This window comes from Callorhinus ursinus, unplaced genomic scaffold (assembly GCF_003265705.2).
Source record: "Callorhinus ursinus isolate GAN/ISIS: 27379988/994484 unplaced genomic scaffold, GSC_fseal_2.0 scaffold4, whole genome shotgun sequence".
Lineage (NCBI taxonomy): Eukaryota > Metazoa > Chordata > Mammalia > Carnivora > Otariidae > Callorhinus > Callorhinus ursinus.
The window spans coordinates 96706022-96720799 of NW_027397066.1; the positions used below are offsets into that span (position 1 = coordinate 96706022).

Consider the following 14778-nt stretch of genomic DNA (forward strand, 5'->3'; position numbering starts at 1 on the left):
TGTGTTTTCATAAAAACGTATTAATGGCCACACTACCAATTCTAAAAATGTAGTAAATATTAGTATATGAATAAAAATTTGAAAACTTTCAACATTATGTTTTAAAATGGAAATACGCTGGAAAAAATTATGTATATATATATATTTTTAAGCACGGAATATATATGAACCTTTATTTTGGCTGCATATACAACACTGGATTTTGAAAATGGCTACATAAAAACTTCAATATTACTTCATTATTGATTATTTTCTATTATGTTACAGGAGAGAGACTAAATTATTGCCAGAATATATAGAGTGGGTTTTTTCCAGTCTTCAAACACTCACCTGATAACATTTAGTGTATTCTTAGCTTATTTAAAAAGGGTAATTAACATCACTAATATTTGGGATATATTTAATACCTAGAGTAAAAATGCATATTTAGTAGTGTATAATTTTGCCTTCTGATTTGAGCCTAGCTCCAAAGTTGACACAGCTGTACAGAATAAAGATTAGGAATCAAATATTTCTGCTTTCATTTGTGAGTAATCAGTATATAATATAGTTAAAATCATGGGTCATTATGCAACAGAATACAGTAAAAATATTAACCATCTTAAATAATTGTGTTTATTGGCATGTCGTGTTTTTATACAACGAGAAATTTAATTTAAACACAGCACCATGGTCTTCATATGTATACCCATAGAGTGTTTTATAAATCTGGAAAATCAATTTAAATTTTCACATTTATATGTGTATATATTTGTGTACATCTCTTCCTTAAGTTAACTTTTAGAGTTTTAAAATAATGTAACAAAATAAATAGCATACTTGGCTTTCCAAAAAAAAATCTGAGTTTAATAAATTAAACACTGTGTAATTATTATCATTAAGATATATTCATCTTGATTTCATATTTAAGCTGATTAGTATCATGCTTTAACGGTTGTTTCTTTAAAGGGATTTTTAAAAAATGGTGTCCACTTTATAATTGTGGCTCCACACAGAAAACAATTTTAAGATTGTGACACACTATGCTTTGATAACTTCTTCAGTTTTCATAATTCAGAGATAAGTGTATGATATACTTGTCTGATCTGAGACAGAGAAATAAAATGAAATTTGATATTTGACAACTTTGGTAATCATCATTGATTTCTCCTTCCTTTCAAAGATCATCAATATTCACAACAATGGACTAATCCAAAGATAGTACCAGCTACTTCCCTGAAAAGGAGATGATGATATCTAGGAAGATGCTTTTCCAACATATTTCAAGTCGGTGCCAAAAAAAAAAAAAAAGACTCATTGAATATAAAAACCCCAAGTGTGTGATGGTAGCAAACAAAATGCCTTTAGAGGTGGGAGATGACCGCCTCTGGGGTCTTTACTCTGGGAAATATTTTCTGGGGTCTTTGGGAAATATTTTTTATCAATTAGTTGCTGATTCGTTAATGATTCATCTGAGAAAAACTTTCCAGTCAGTTTTAAGTAAAGCACTGTCATCAAACATAGAAGATTTGGTCACAAGGAGCAACAGAGAATGAGAATGAATATACAATCTTTTTTTACAGCAAGGTGTACGTAAGTGGAAAAAGGGAAAGCTTTCAATTGAAAGATAGAGGTTTTTCACTGGTTTTGTGGAATCCATTGACATCCATAATGTATTCTATATATATATTAATTTAAAAGATCTTGATCTCAAGGATACAAATTTACATGTAATAAGATAACATCATAAATACTGAGTATATATTTATGTAATATGTCTTTAATTGTTGGGAGATCCCCCTTTCCCAGAGCAACTTTAACTGATGCTGGAATCGGTGTGATTTCAAAACCAAAGTTTTTACTTGAACAGGATGACTTCTGGCTGTCCAAAAACACCCAAACAATGGGGTTTATCCTCAAGGAACCAAAAGGTGTCATTGCCACTAGCCCCTATCAATTGTCGGGAATCACCACAGTCCACTTGTGAATCCATCTCAGACAGCCAATTTTCCTCATCTAGATACTGTACAAGTAGAAGGCCAAAATAATAAATAATATAATAATGTTCAGCATACCCAAAGTGGTATAGCTCAAGTAAAACATATTCTGAACAACAGAATATATTATAAAAGAATCAGTCTGAAGTACTAATTCTGTTAACTTACAGAACTGGAAGGGTATTAGAAGTTCTGTATATGAACTATAAGTTCATTAGAAAAATGAACTACTTTTGTTAAAAAGGAAATTCCTCTTCTCCCAGATCTGGATGCTGACACGGAAGGGGCAGAGCAAGAGTTTGTGGTGGGAAGGTTGGCTGAGAACACTCGTAGCTCCACTGAACAGTGTAGAGACTAACCCCTTGTTGGAGGTCTCAGTCCCCACTATAGGAGAGATGGGATGGACCTATAAAGAATTTTCTTCATTTCACTGTGCTGAGCACCGAATCCTGTAACTAATAACAGATTTAAGACCCCAGGGATGATACCTGCACAATATATCACCATTTTTTTTTCCCATGGAGGTAAGCAGCATGTAAATCTTAGCCGAGCTACTTATATTTGATTACAAGTACTGAACAATCTGGAAAGTTTAGAAATATTTCACCAAGTGCCTTACTTAAAACTATAGATTTTTTTTCTGAAAAGTTTTATGCACAATGTCTTTTGTCAGTACATTCACGTTTTGAATTCAGTAGAACAACAAATTTGTGGTCATTCTGCAATTCAAATAGAGTTCCAGAATCTAATTTATTGTTTTAGAAATGTGTATTTATACAGATATGTTTATCTTATATGTCAAGATACTTGTGTGGCTATAAAAAAAATTAAACACTTACTGAGGACAAAATGAACTCTGATTACAGACCACGAGGTGGGCATGCATGTCAAAAAAATATTTACCGGTATAAATCTCTGTAATATTCCATTTCTATTTTCCTGAGGAAAGTACATTGTGTAGAAAAGTATTTTAATTTTTTTTACTTACCAGAAATAGTAAAAATTTAAAGAAATATCCTGTTGTATACTATAATTTAAACTCCCTTTCAAGTTTTAGTAACTTTTAAAACTTAAGTTTCTAACAGGAAATTTAGTACTTTTTTTTTTTAAGGATTTTTATTTATTTGAGAGAGAGAGAATGAGAGAGGGAGAGAGCATGAGAGAGGGGAGGGTCAGAGGGAGAAGCAGACTCCCCGCCGAGCAGGGAGCCCGACGTGGGACTCGATCCTGAGACTCCAGGATCATGACCTGAGCTGAAGGCAGTCGCTTAACCGACTGAGCCACCCAGGTGCCCGAAATTTAGTACTTGACCTTAGAATCTTGCATTTGTCATATTAACAAATCTGTTATCAAGTATTTCTTGAAAATCTATGTGTTGGCCATGAGAATACATCTCTCTGATCTCCAAGAGCTTGGAGCATAATTGCCTGACAGCTCCACCTGCTAAGTTCTACAGCCCATCACCACGCGTGCATGGAGGCCATACTTTCCACAGGCTACTCCCAGCCAATGTCTAAATGTGGCAGAGCATTCCTGGGAGATTCAGGAGTCGTCTGATGATGATTCTAATTTAAGGGCTCTCTGAGGAGTCTTCCAAGCTTTACTAACCTTTTGTTAGCATTGCACCAAAGGTGCCTCCACCAACCCACCTTTCCCTTCTTTCCCTCTCTCCTTCATTCAGGGTCAGACCTGTGTGATGGGTCAGAGGGCTCTCTCAGTCTTTCTCACCTCTCTTTCCCCAATTTTCTCTCACTGATGCCCCCCCTAATAAATCTTAACAACTTACTGCCATATTGATTTCTGCTTATCTAAATACCCAGATTAACATACTTACTAAATGCTAGGTAGTTTGGTAAGTGCTATGAAATATAAAAATTTTAAGTCCGGGTCATTGACTCAAATCTCTCCTTCTTTATATATTCTGTGCCTTTTCTTATAAATACATGTCATTTGATTAAATTATTGCTAGTTTTTATGGTTCTAATATTCTGTGATTTTCACCTATAGGATTATTTGTAAAGAATACTGTGATGGATTAAAAATGGCCACAAATTCTTTGTCATTTCTCCAGTCAAGATGTAGTACTTAGTTCTCTCCCAGAATCACAGCTGTCCCTGTAACTGGTTAAACCAGAAGCAATATAGCCACTTCCAAACTAAACCTTAAGAAAGAGGTAAGATATTTTACTCTGGAGTTATAACCCATGATATAATTGTAATACGTTATATAATATTAAAAGTGTAATATCATTAACTATCATTTATATGAAGAAACCTCAGTTTCAATTAGGTCTTCACTTAATTTCGTTCTTTACATTTACTTACCTTGCACATAGGTAGACACAAAGCTATGACATAGAATGTGTCCCTCACATACATCCCCATACATGGGCAGTTTCCAAGTTTTATATAAGCAATTCAGCTGTCCTGCTGGAGAGAACACTCCGAGACCTCATGTGGGGAGGGGCGGCTCTGAAGATTACGAGGAGGGGGGAAGCAGTCAGTCTAGCAGTCCCACTGACCCAGCCCTCGCCATCCAACTGCAGCTACATGAGACCCAAGTGAGACCAGGAAGAGAACTGCCCAGTTGACTCCAGTAAATCAACAGAACCATGAGAGACATTAAAATGGTACCGGCCCAGCCACTAAGTTGTAGAATAGTTTGTTATGTAGCAATAGATAACTGAGACAATATTATGCCTCAATATCACAATGAATAAAATTATATTCTTTATCTTATGAAATATATTTCAGTTAACTTATTGAATAATGTGTATATATATACAATATATTTAATATATGAACATTTCCATGGATATATACCTATATGCATATGTGTATATATGTACAAAATGTATGTATAAGTGTATGTGTATGAATGTGTGTGTCCATATAAATTCTCTAGAGAGTTTTCAGTTACAAAGCAAAGACAGCGACTAAGATGGTAGAGATAAATAACTGTCATGGGATAAGAGATGAGACTAGGGTAGCCAGGGAAATTAGCATGATGTTCCAGTTGGTAGAGCCATGAAAGAGGAGTAAGATTTAGATAAAGAAAGGGACAGTATGGGGATGTATGTGAGGGACACATTCTATGTCATAGCTTTGTGTCTACCTATGTGCAAGGTAAGTAAATGTAAACAACGAAATTGAGTGAAGACCTAACTGAAAGTGAAGTTTCCTCATATAAATGATAGTTAACGGTATTGCACTTTTAATATTGTATAACTTATTACAATTATATCATGGGTTATAACAGCAGAGTAAAACATCTTACATCTTTCTATGTTTGTATTACAATTTTAGTTTTTGAATGTCTTTGTCAAGTGCTTTTGACTGGATATGAAATATATTTCAACATTTTACATTTCAGATACCAGCACTCCTTAACGTCAGAAGTGAAAGTCATGTCACTTTTATGATTATTATCTGTGATTATCCAGAAATGTATTTGCTCTTCATATCTATGGATGAGATCAGAAAAACATCAAGGGTGTTTTTTTTTTTCCTTTTGGAAGATGTAAAAATACTGAATCACATGTTCTTTTTAATTAAACACTCCATGTCTCCCTCCGAAGCCAAAGGGAGCACAGTAGTGTACTGAACCTCAAGAAAAAAGGTTTTTCCATAACTTCCACATCCACATTCAGTGACTTTACACTGATAGCTTTGAAATACCAAGGTGGGAGTATTTACACCACAGAAATTAAATGATATATATATTTTTTAAATTTGGGTTTTTGTTTGTTTTCTGGAGAGCAGGTGGTAAACATTTACTACTATACCTGAGGGAGAGATTTGGTCCAATTTATACATGTATAAATGTATATAATGTATACATTTGGTCCAATATATACAATGATACATTAAGATTCACCCCAAATCAAGACTTCCTACAATTGCTTTATTCCCCTTTATTCCCACTTCGCTGTGGCCCAATTTAATCTTTGATGTGACTCTCAGAAAATACTGTTCCTATTGAGACCTTGTCCTGCAATAGCTACTACTCATCTCTGCTCTGTGTCTTTTAGCTTTGAAATCTTTAGAAGAGACTGATCTGCTGCTGTCACTTCTGCAAGACATGGCACTATAGCAGCAGGTGGAGGCAAAGGTCTCACGTCCTCATGACCCCTCCACTGGTGGGACACCACTAGGAGAGCAGGTGCATGTGGAAAATTATGTTCCTCCACACAATTCCCCTGTGAGGCCTTCTCTGGCCTTCCAAATTTGCTAAGACCCAGCAGTAACACATGGTCATTTCATATTTCCTTCATATTTTCTCCACAATTATCATATTGTACTTGCTAATTGAATTCTATAACCTGCCCATAAGTCCCAGGGCATTGTACCCTCTCCCAACCTTAGGTCTCAGAATGAGTATGTGATGTGCCCTCTACTAGGTTTAAGTTCCAGGCAAAGTAGTCCTTTCTCAATTCTTCAAAAGAGCCAGTCTTTTCTGACTCAGGGTGTTCTCACAGCCACTTTCTTTGCCTGCACCCTTTCTCCCACACTTGGTTTGGCTTCATCTTCTCAAACCTTTGGCTCTACATTTAAATGTTCCTGCCCCAGAAAATCTTCTCTGGTTGCCCAGATTGGTCATTTTTCCTTGCTACACACTCTCACCTCAAGCATTACCTTCCAGCTGTAGCATGCATTTGAGCACTGTTTAACCAATAAGCTGTATGATTATCTATGTACTGTGGAAAGCTTCTATAAGAAGGTTTGTTTAAAAAAAAAAAAAAGGTTTGTTCATCTCTCTAGGCTCTTAGAAAATAGTGTAACAGTATGACAGGGCGTGATATGACAGAGCTTGACATGACAGCAGCCCAGTGAATACCTGTTAAGTGAATAAAGAGCCACCAGTAAAATTCACAGATAGGAGCTCAGCCACTGGAATAGTCTTTAAGTCAAACCATTATCAGTGAATGGACACTTCTATCAATCATATTCAAACACTGAATGGTAGGAATTGAACCATCATGTATCTGGCATATTAAATGTAGAATGTACCTTTTATTTGAGGATCTAATTTTTCTATTTTAGAATTCTAGAATTCAGTGAGAATTATATATATGTGTGCATATATATATATATATCATATATATTTAGTGGGAATTTTATATATGTGTGTGTGTGTGTGTGTGTGTGTGTGTGTGTGTGTATGTTTTCCCTCTCCATTCTCAAGATATGACAAAGAAAACATTTGCCACCATTTTTGTTTTGTTTTAAAGCTGTTTAGGGCGCCTGGGTGGCTCAGTTGGTTAAGCGACTGCCTTCGGCTTAGGTCATGATCCTGGAGTCCCGGGATCGAGTCCCACATCAGGCTCCCTGCTCGGCAGGGAGTCTGCTTCTCCCTCTGACCCTCTTCCCTCTCGTGCTCTCTATCTCTCATTCTCTCTCTCTCAAATAAAAAAATAAAATCTTTAAAAAAAATAAAAAAAAATAAAGCTGTTTAAAAAACACCCAGTCACCAATTACTTTTTGGAATCACAAGTCCTATCACATACACAATAAAACCAAATTTCTGCAAAAGTACATTCTGTAAAGTTTTGCAAAGTATTGATTACAAGATTTTGCAAAATCAGCAAAAGGTTACACTTATTTGTCAATGTAACCTACCTATTTAGCTCCTTCAACACCTGAAACTATGCCTGGATGTAAAAAATATCATAAGTCAAACAAAATCATCCTGACCAACAAAAGTTGGTCACACAAGTGATGTGAAATTAAAAAAAAAAAAGAATGCCACTTAGTATATATTTATTAGTAACTAATGAACATCAGATTATTTCCAATAATTAAAGTATATTATTTAGTTCTTGGCAATATCTTTCACAAAATTAACTATATGCATTTAAAAATGTATATTTGGAGGCCTTAAAATACATTGCATAAAATTACTAAAGGTAATTTAGTAATATTAGGACCCAATATAAAACATGGTTTGCTTTTTTTTTAATGATTTTTTATTTATTTGATAGAGAGAGACACATCGAGAGAGGGAACACAAGCAGGGGGAGTGGGAGAGGGAGAAGCAGGCTTCCCACTGAGCAGGGAGCCCGATGTGGGGCTAGATCCCAGGATCCTGGGATCACGACCTGAGCCAAAGGCAGACGTTTAAGGACTGAACCACCCAGGCGACCCCAAAACATGTTTTTCTCAGAGGAAAAAGTGTGTGAAATTGTGACATGCTAATTAACTCTGCTGTTGCTTAGAGTACAACCAAGAAAACTCCCATCTCTAGAATCTTTCAAGACAGGGGTAGGAAAAATGCACTCTGAGACATTATCTAGGCTTGATACATTAAATGGAATAGGAGTTTCCATTTCAATGCACTCTAATTTGTATTTGTGTTTATATTTATATTTATTTGTATTGATTTGCACTGATTTGTATTTTTTTAAATTAATTAATTTATTTAACTGACAGAGAGAGAGAGCTAGAGAAAGAACACAAGCAGGAAGAGTGGGAGAAGGAGAAGCAGGCTTCCCGCGGAGCAGGGAGCCCGATGCGGGGCTCGATTCCAGGATCCTGGGATCATGACCCGAGCTAAAGGCAGACGCTTAACGACTGAGCCACCCAGGTGCCCCACTGATTTGTATTTAAACTCTAGAAAGGAACGGAAACTTTTTATGCTATTTTACCCAACCAGTCAAGGGAAAATTAAGGGTTACCAATTGATTGCAATCTTGGACAATTTTAAGGGGAGTGTCCTCTTGTTACAAAAGAGAGGCTTTAAAAAAACACATCAGAGGGCGCCTGGGTGGCTCAGTTGGTTGAGCGGCTGCCTTCGACTCAGGTCATGATCCTGGAGTCCTGGGATCAAGTCCCGCATCGGGTTCCCCGCTTGGCGGGGGGTCTGCTTCTCCCCCTGAACCTCCCCCCTCTCATGCTCTCTCTCTCTATATCTCATTCTCTCTCAAATAAATAAATTTAAAAAATCTTTAAAAAAATACATCAGAGTAAAAAGAAGAGGTCCTTTTTAAATAAAATTTAACTAAAAGCCTTTATTGTACTTAATAAAACAAAATTCAACACGATCTCAACCTGGAATTTCTTGGTTGACTAGGAGAAAACAGAGTTGATCTTTCTCTTTTAAAAGTTCCTACATTTATGACTGAGGCATAGGTGCACTTACTTGAATTAAAGGCAAAAGAGCTTGAGAAAGTTTTAACAAACAGGATATGCCAACCAAGCATTGCAGTACCCACTCTAGCTAGTTTACGATAAAGCCTTCACAAGTTGCAGAAGAAACAGCCATAGACGCGCACCTTCTTATTAGCACCTTATTAATAACAGCCATCAGAAGGTTGTCAAACTGCGGAAGGTCCCTGAAGGGGAAATGTTGCTTGTAAAACCTTTTCCAAAGGACCGGTTTTCGTACTACTAGAGTAAGACAGATGCTAATAGAAGTGGAAAATAACAGCTTTCCCAAACACAATGCCAAGTTGCAATTGACTTAAAGAATAGTTTAAATACCAATTGTCTGACTAGCGAAATAGCAACAGGTTAATAAGTATGCACATGTAAATTGCCTCAAGCAGAACTCTCAGGGTTATATTTGGAACCCGACAGTCACCAAGACACCACCTCTTTGTTGCCTAAATAAACGTGTTAAAAACAGGAAAGGAAAAGCTGGTTAAATAATAACTAGTGACAGTTTCAGGACCCCTTCAAACCGCGAGAAACTTGTCCCGATCGATAGTGCCACCTCGGGAGTCCGCATTCCGAGTCTCCGGGGTCGGGTTCCTGGGCGAGGACCGGCCCCGTCCGTCATCCACGGTGATTACCTCGGGCTGCAGCCGTCCGCGGGATCCTCCTTCCCCGGGTGCTCGGCCTCAGCGACTCCCCGGGGGCAGCCCCGCGGTCCGGGCGCCGTTTGGAGGGGACTCGGTGCCGGGAGCCGGGCGGGGGCGACTCGGACGGCCCTTCCCTCGTCCGCCCGGGGACCCCGCGGACGCCGCCGGTGGGCGACTGGGGCTGGTCCGGAGCGCGGGCGGCGCAGGGCTGGCAGCGGCTGCGGGGCGAGCGCGGCGGGCGCGCCGGGGACTAGTGCCCTCGCTCCGACGCGCACCGCGTCCCCGGGACCCGCCCGGCAGCGCCGCCGCCGCCGCCGCCGCCCTCCCGCCGCCTCCGCCGCCCTCCCGCCGCCTCCCGGCTCCCGGCCCGCCCTTTTGCCAAGTTGGATTGCTCGGAGAGCCCTAAGTACGGCGCGGTCGCACAAATGATAGTTTACTTCCCAATCCTAGGACGGTGGGTGGGGAAGAGACCCCTTATTCGCTTCCTAATATAAACTTATCAAAATAGGGTGCCTGTCATCTAGCCTGACAGTGAACAGTCCAGATCACATCTCTCAGTTGGGTTTCGGTGCCCCCTTAGCAAGTGTCTTCAGGAATGCATGTTACTGACACTACAAATAACACAGAGCTCCCCAAGGAAAAGGCTGAGATGTTGCTTTTCTGTCCTCAGAATCCAGCACAGGGCTCCTAAGTAGTAGGCACACATAGTAGGCACACAGTAACAGATGGTTTTGTTGAATGCGGAGAAGAACGAAACGATGCAAGGAGGAAAGCTGAACGTTTCCCTCTCTAAATGACCGTTTTGCCCAGGCTTTAGCAGGAAATTCAAGAGCAGCAATTGAAATTCTATTGTTGTGGTTTTGTTCTCTATCATCAGCATTCGATTAAGGGGTCCATCCCCCCTTCTGGCCTTTTGCTTCTGATAACCCAAACACAGAGGAGCCAATCATCCTCATCATTTACATCAGACTGTACAGACTCCTGACCTGACCTCAGGTGATACAGACTTGCCATTGATAGCATTGTAACCCCAAATGTAGGTATTGTTTCAGAGATGACTGTGGTATAAATCAAGCTCTCCAGAGACAAAAAGATAACTATCCCTATCAAAACTTTCTACTTTCACTTGGAGTGGAGTATACATGCACACTCTCCATCTATGTTAACTCTCGAACTTCTTTAACTCTCTAGCCACCTGTTATAATGGATCTGAAAAAATCCAAACCAGCTGGACATCCAGCAGAATGTCACAGTGGTGCATATAATAATCCCTTGCTAAGCAAACTCGATGGGCAAGAAGTGACTAGTATCTTGGAGGTCCTTATAAAACACATGGACTCTAGAAGGTGGTACATAAATCCTACAAAGATACATATGAGTAAAACTTTTGGAGATCCTGGGGCGCCTGGGTGGCTCAGTCATTAAGCATCTGCCTTCGGCTCAGGTCATGATCCCCGCGTCCTGGGATTGAGCCGCACATTGGGCTCCCCGCTCAGAGGGAAGCCTGCTTCTCCCTCTCCCACTCCCCCTGCCTGTGTTCCCTCTCTTGCTGTGTCTCTCTCTGTCAAATAAATAAAATCTTAAAAAAAAAAAAAAAAACTTTTAGAGATCCTAAGGTTTGGGGCATGTTAAGATATTCCGTCCAGGGGCACCTGTGTGGCTCAGTTGTTAAGCGACAGCCTTCGGCTCAGATCATGATCCCGGAGAAGTGCCAGGATGGAGTCCCACATCGGGCTCCCTGCTCAGTGGGGAGTCTGCTTCTCCCTCTGACCCTCTCCCTTCTCATGCTCTCTCTCACTCTGTCTCTCTCAAATAAATAAATAAATTCTTTAAAAAAAGAAAAAAAGATATCCCTTCCAAAGTAAAGGAAGAACTACCACATCTTGTACCTCTCACTGCCAAAAAGGAAGTTCAGTGCCTGGTGTGCCTTTCTGAATTCCAGATGCAGCATAGTCCATGTTTGGGAATACTGCTTTGACCAATATACCAGGTAACAATAAATGTCACCAGTTGTGTGGGAACAACACAGCAAAAAACTGTACTAAGTCTGGGCTGCAGTACAGGCAGCCTAGCTGTTTAATGCTGGTAAATGCTCTGGAATTAGAGGTTTAAGTGGTAAAAACTGCCATTTGGAGTTATGTAAGCCTACGCTGCTGATATTGATACCAACATTTATATATTTATTTATTTATTCACTATTTTTATTTTTTAAAGATTTATTTATTTTAGAGAGAGATGAAGGGGAAGGGGCAGAGAGAGTTTTAAGCAGACTCCACACTGAGCACAGAGCCCTATGTGGGCTCTATCTCATGACCCTGAAATCATGATCTGAGCTGAAACCAAGAGTTAAATGCTTAACTGACCCTGCCACCCAGGCACCCTGCCCCCCCAAAGTTTATTTTTAACACCAAAAATTATTCAGATCTTTTTTCCCCAGTGCATCTCAGATAATCATTCAAGTCTGAAAGTTTGCATAAATACAAACTATGATTTTCATTAATATTTTAAGATGCTAATAAAAATGACAATTTCAATTTCTTAGCTTAAGTTTTTTAAAGGTTGAAAATTTGCTAAATCATACTTTGAGAGTTATTTTATTAAAATTCATAAACAATTCAAATGCTACCCTTTCTATAGTTTATTTAACTCTCAGCTTCTCTAGGGATTGTCTCCTGGATTAGACCAGACCTCTGAGATCACCATTCTCCTTTCTCCTGTCATAACACATTTGTCTATGTGTGATTCTCAAATTTTTGGCACTTTAGAATCACCTAAGGAAATTTTAAACAGCCTGCTGCTGGGGCCACATTTCACACCAATTCCATCAGAATTTCTCAGGTGGGACTTAGACATAAGTTTTTGTTTTTGTTTAACTCTCCTAGTGATTCCAATCAGAAACCAAGTTTAAGAACTAGTGATATATATTTGTAGAGGGCGTTACCACTTGCCATTTCCTTACATTCTTAACACCCCAACAATAAAGACTCTCCCTGAATAAGTGGGCTTTCCTACCCTATCATTCATTTACTGATCTACATAGTAGAGATTTATTATGTGATTTTCCTAGACCGTCAGTTGATAAACACAGCCATTTAACAGATAGAAACCTCTTAATAGAAATATTTTTACTTTTTAAAATATGTAGAATAATTTTCAAAATAAAATGTATGCATTTATTGTATGCATGGGGAAAAGACTTAAGAATATGTAAAAGACTGTAAACCTGAGTTTCAGAATTATATAAAAATATCTGATATAAATTTGCATTAAAGAGGCATGGCTGATTGTCACTGTCTTTAGTATACATTGTTCTGAATTGAAGAAATCCTGTTCATACAATTGTAGTATACATCCTCAGATGAATAAATATTTGTGGGTATTACATGCAAATAAGAAAAAAATGATAGTATTTTATGGAGATTTCATTTTTGTAAAGCATCAATCTCTAACTCAAGGTGAATATAATTATTTGTGCTCGAAGGCTGATACATTTAAGAGACATTTCACAAAGTTAAAATAGAATCAAATAAATAAAAATTAAACTGAAGTACTCCCTTTTTGGAAATTTTTATCAGATGTATACCTACTCTTTGATACTAGAAGACTGTAGGAATAAGGATCCAGAATGCACATATTTAGGGTACATACAGATATAGTTGTAAATATTTTTATTTGATAACTTCTCATTAATAAAATTTTTATTTGTAACTGATTTGATTTTCTAGTGAGAAAACCAAAACAACAACTAAGATCAATAGGTGAGGAGATGTCACGATTTAAAAATATTTAATGACTGTCATCTCATTAAACAGTAAGATTGATGTATGCATTATTATACATCTTAGAGATGACATATCTAAGGCTTAGGAGACATACTAACTTGTTCAACCTGTAAGCCAGTGACAGACAGCAGCCGCAACTCTTTTCTTTTGACTCAAAATTTCACTTCTGATTAAAAACAAACACACAATTCTGGAAGGCCACTTTTATTGTGGTGGTAAGGTGTTGTAACAACCATCTCAGATATTGAAGGGAATAAAAATTTCTAATACAAAGGATTATAAGAGAATATTATGAAAAATTAAATGCCAACAAATGGATAAATTCCTAGTAACACACACTCTTCCAAAACTGAACCTGGAAGAAATAGAAAAACAAAATTGACAAAAAGACTAAATACTTTATCATGTAAAGTTCTGAAAGCAGATTATTGTTTTCAAACAGTCCAATAAACTTTTTGTAATATTTCAGTTTTTTTCTTTCTCTGAAAGAAAGGTACAGATTACTTATAATTGATACATTTTTAGATATAATTCCTTTTCTGCTTAAGTGAGAGCTAATTGATGAATCTGTCTACATGTGGTGAAGTACAAAGCTGATGAAAGTAGAAAATTTTTATTATTGCTCTTCCTTTCATTGGCAAGTCACTTAATATTTCTGGTATAGAAACTCTAGAACTCATTCTGATGCATTATATACTCTGAGTTTTTATATAAGATCAAATACTTCAATACTTTGCCATTTTGAGAATAATTCACATTTCAGAATTAAAGAGCAGCAGTGATTTTTTTTGTCCTAATGTTCATTTAATGATGGCAAATTAATTACTGCCAGATATATCTTGCCAGGACTGTTTCTTGAAAAATCTCTGTAAATTCATGACCCAAAGGTCATATTTTGTGTCCCCAGCTATACCTTTGACGAGAAACCACATGAGATTTTAATCATTCTTCTCTGCAGCCACAACCACAATAATATGAAAATAGCCAAAGTGACTTCAGTGTAGCTTATTAGGTAAGGCCAAGTACTCCCAAGAAGAAAGGATAACATTTAGAGTTAACATAATAATCTGTGATCAAGAACTCACTGTGAGGGCGCCTGGGTGGCTCAGTTGGTTGAGCGACTGCCTTCGGCTCAGGTCATGATCCTGGAGTCCTGGGATCAAGTCCCACATCAGACTCCCTGCCCAGCAGGGAGTCTGCTTCTCCCTCTGACCCTCTTCCC

At 38.1% G+C, this 14778-nt stretch overlaps 1 long non-coding RNA gene across 1 annotated transcript in view; it reads right to left on the bottom strand.

Annotated features, from left to right (window-relative positions):
* LOC141372492 (uncharacterized) overlaps positions 1–9875 on the bottom strand; it is a 151949-nt gene extending 142074 nt beyond the window's left edge. Inside the window, exon 1 of the long non-coding RNA XR_012377756.1 lies at positions 9766–9875. This is a non-coding gene — a long non-coding RNA (uncharacterized lncRNA). The remainder of the gene's footprint in view (positions 1–9765) is intronic.
* Positions 9876–14778: the final 4903 nt, after the last annotated feature.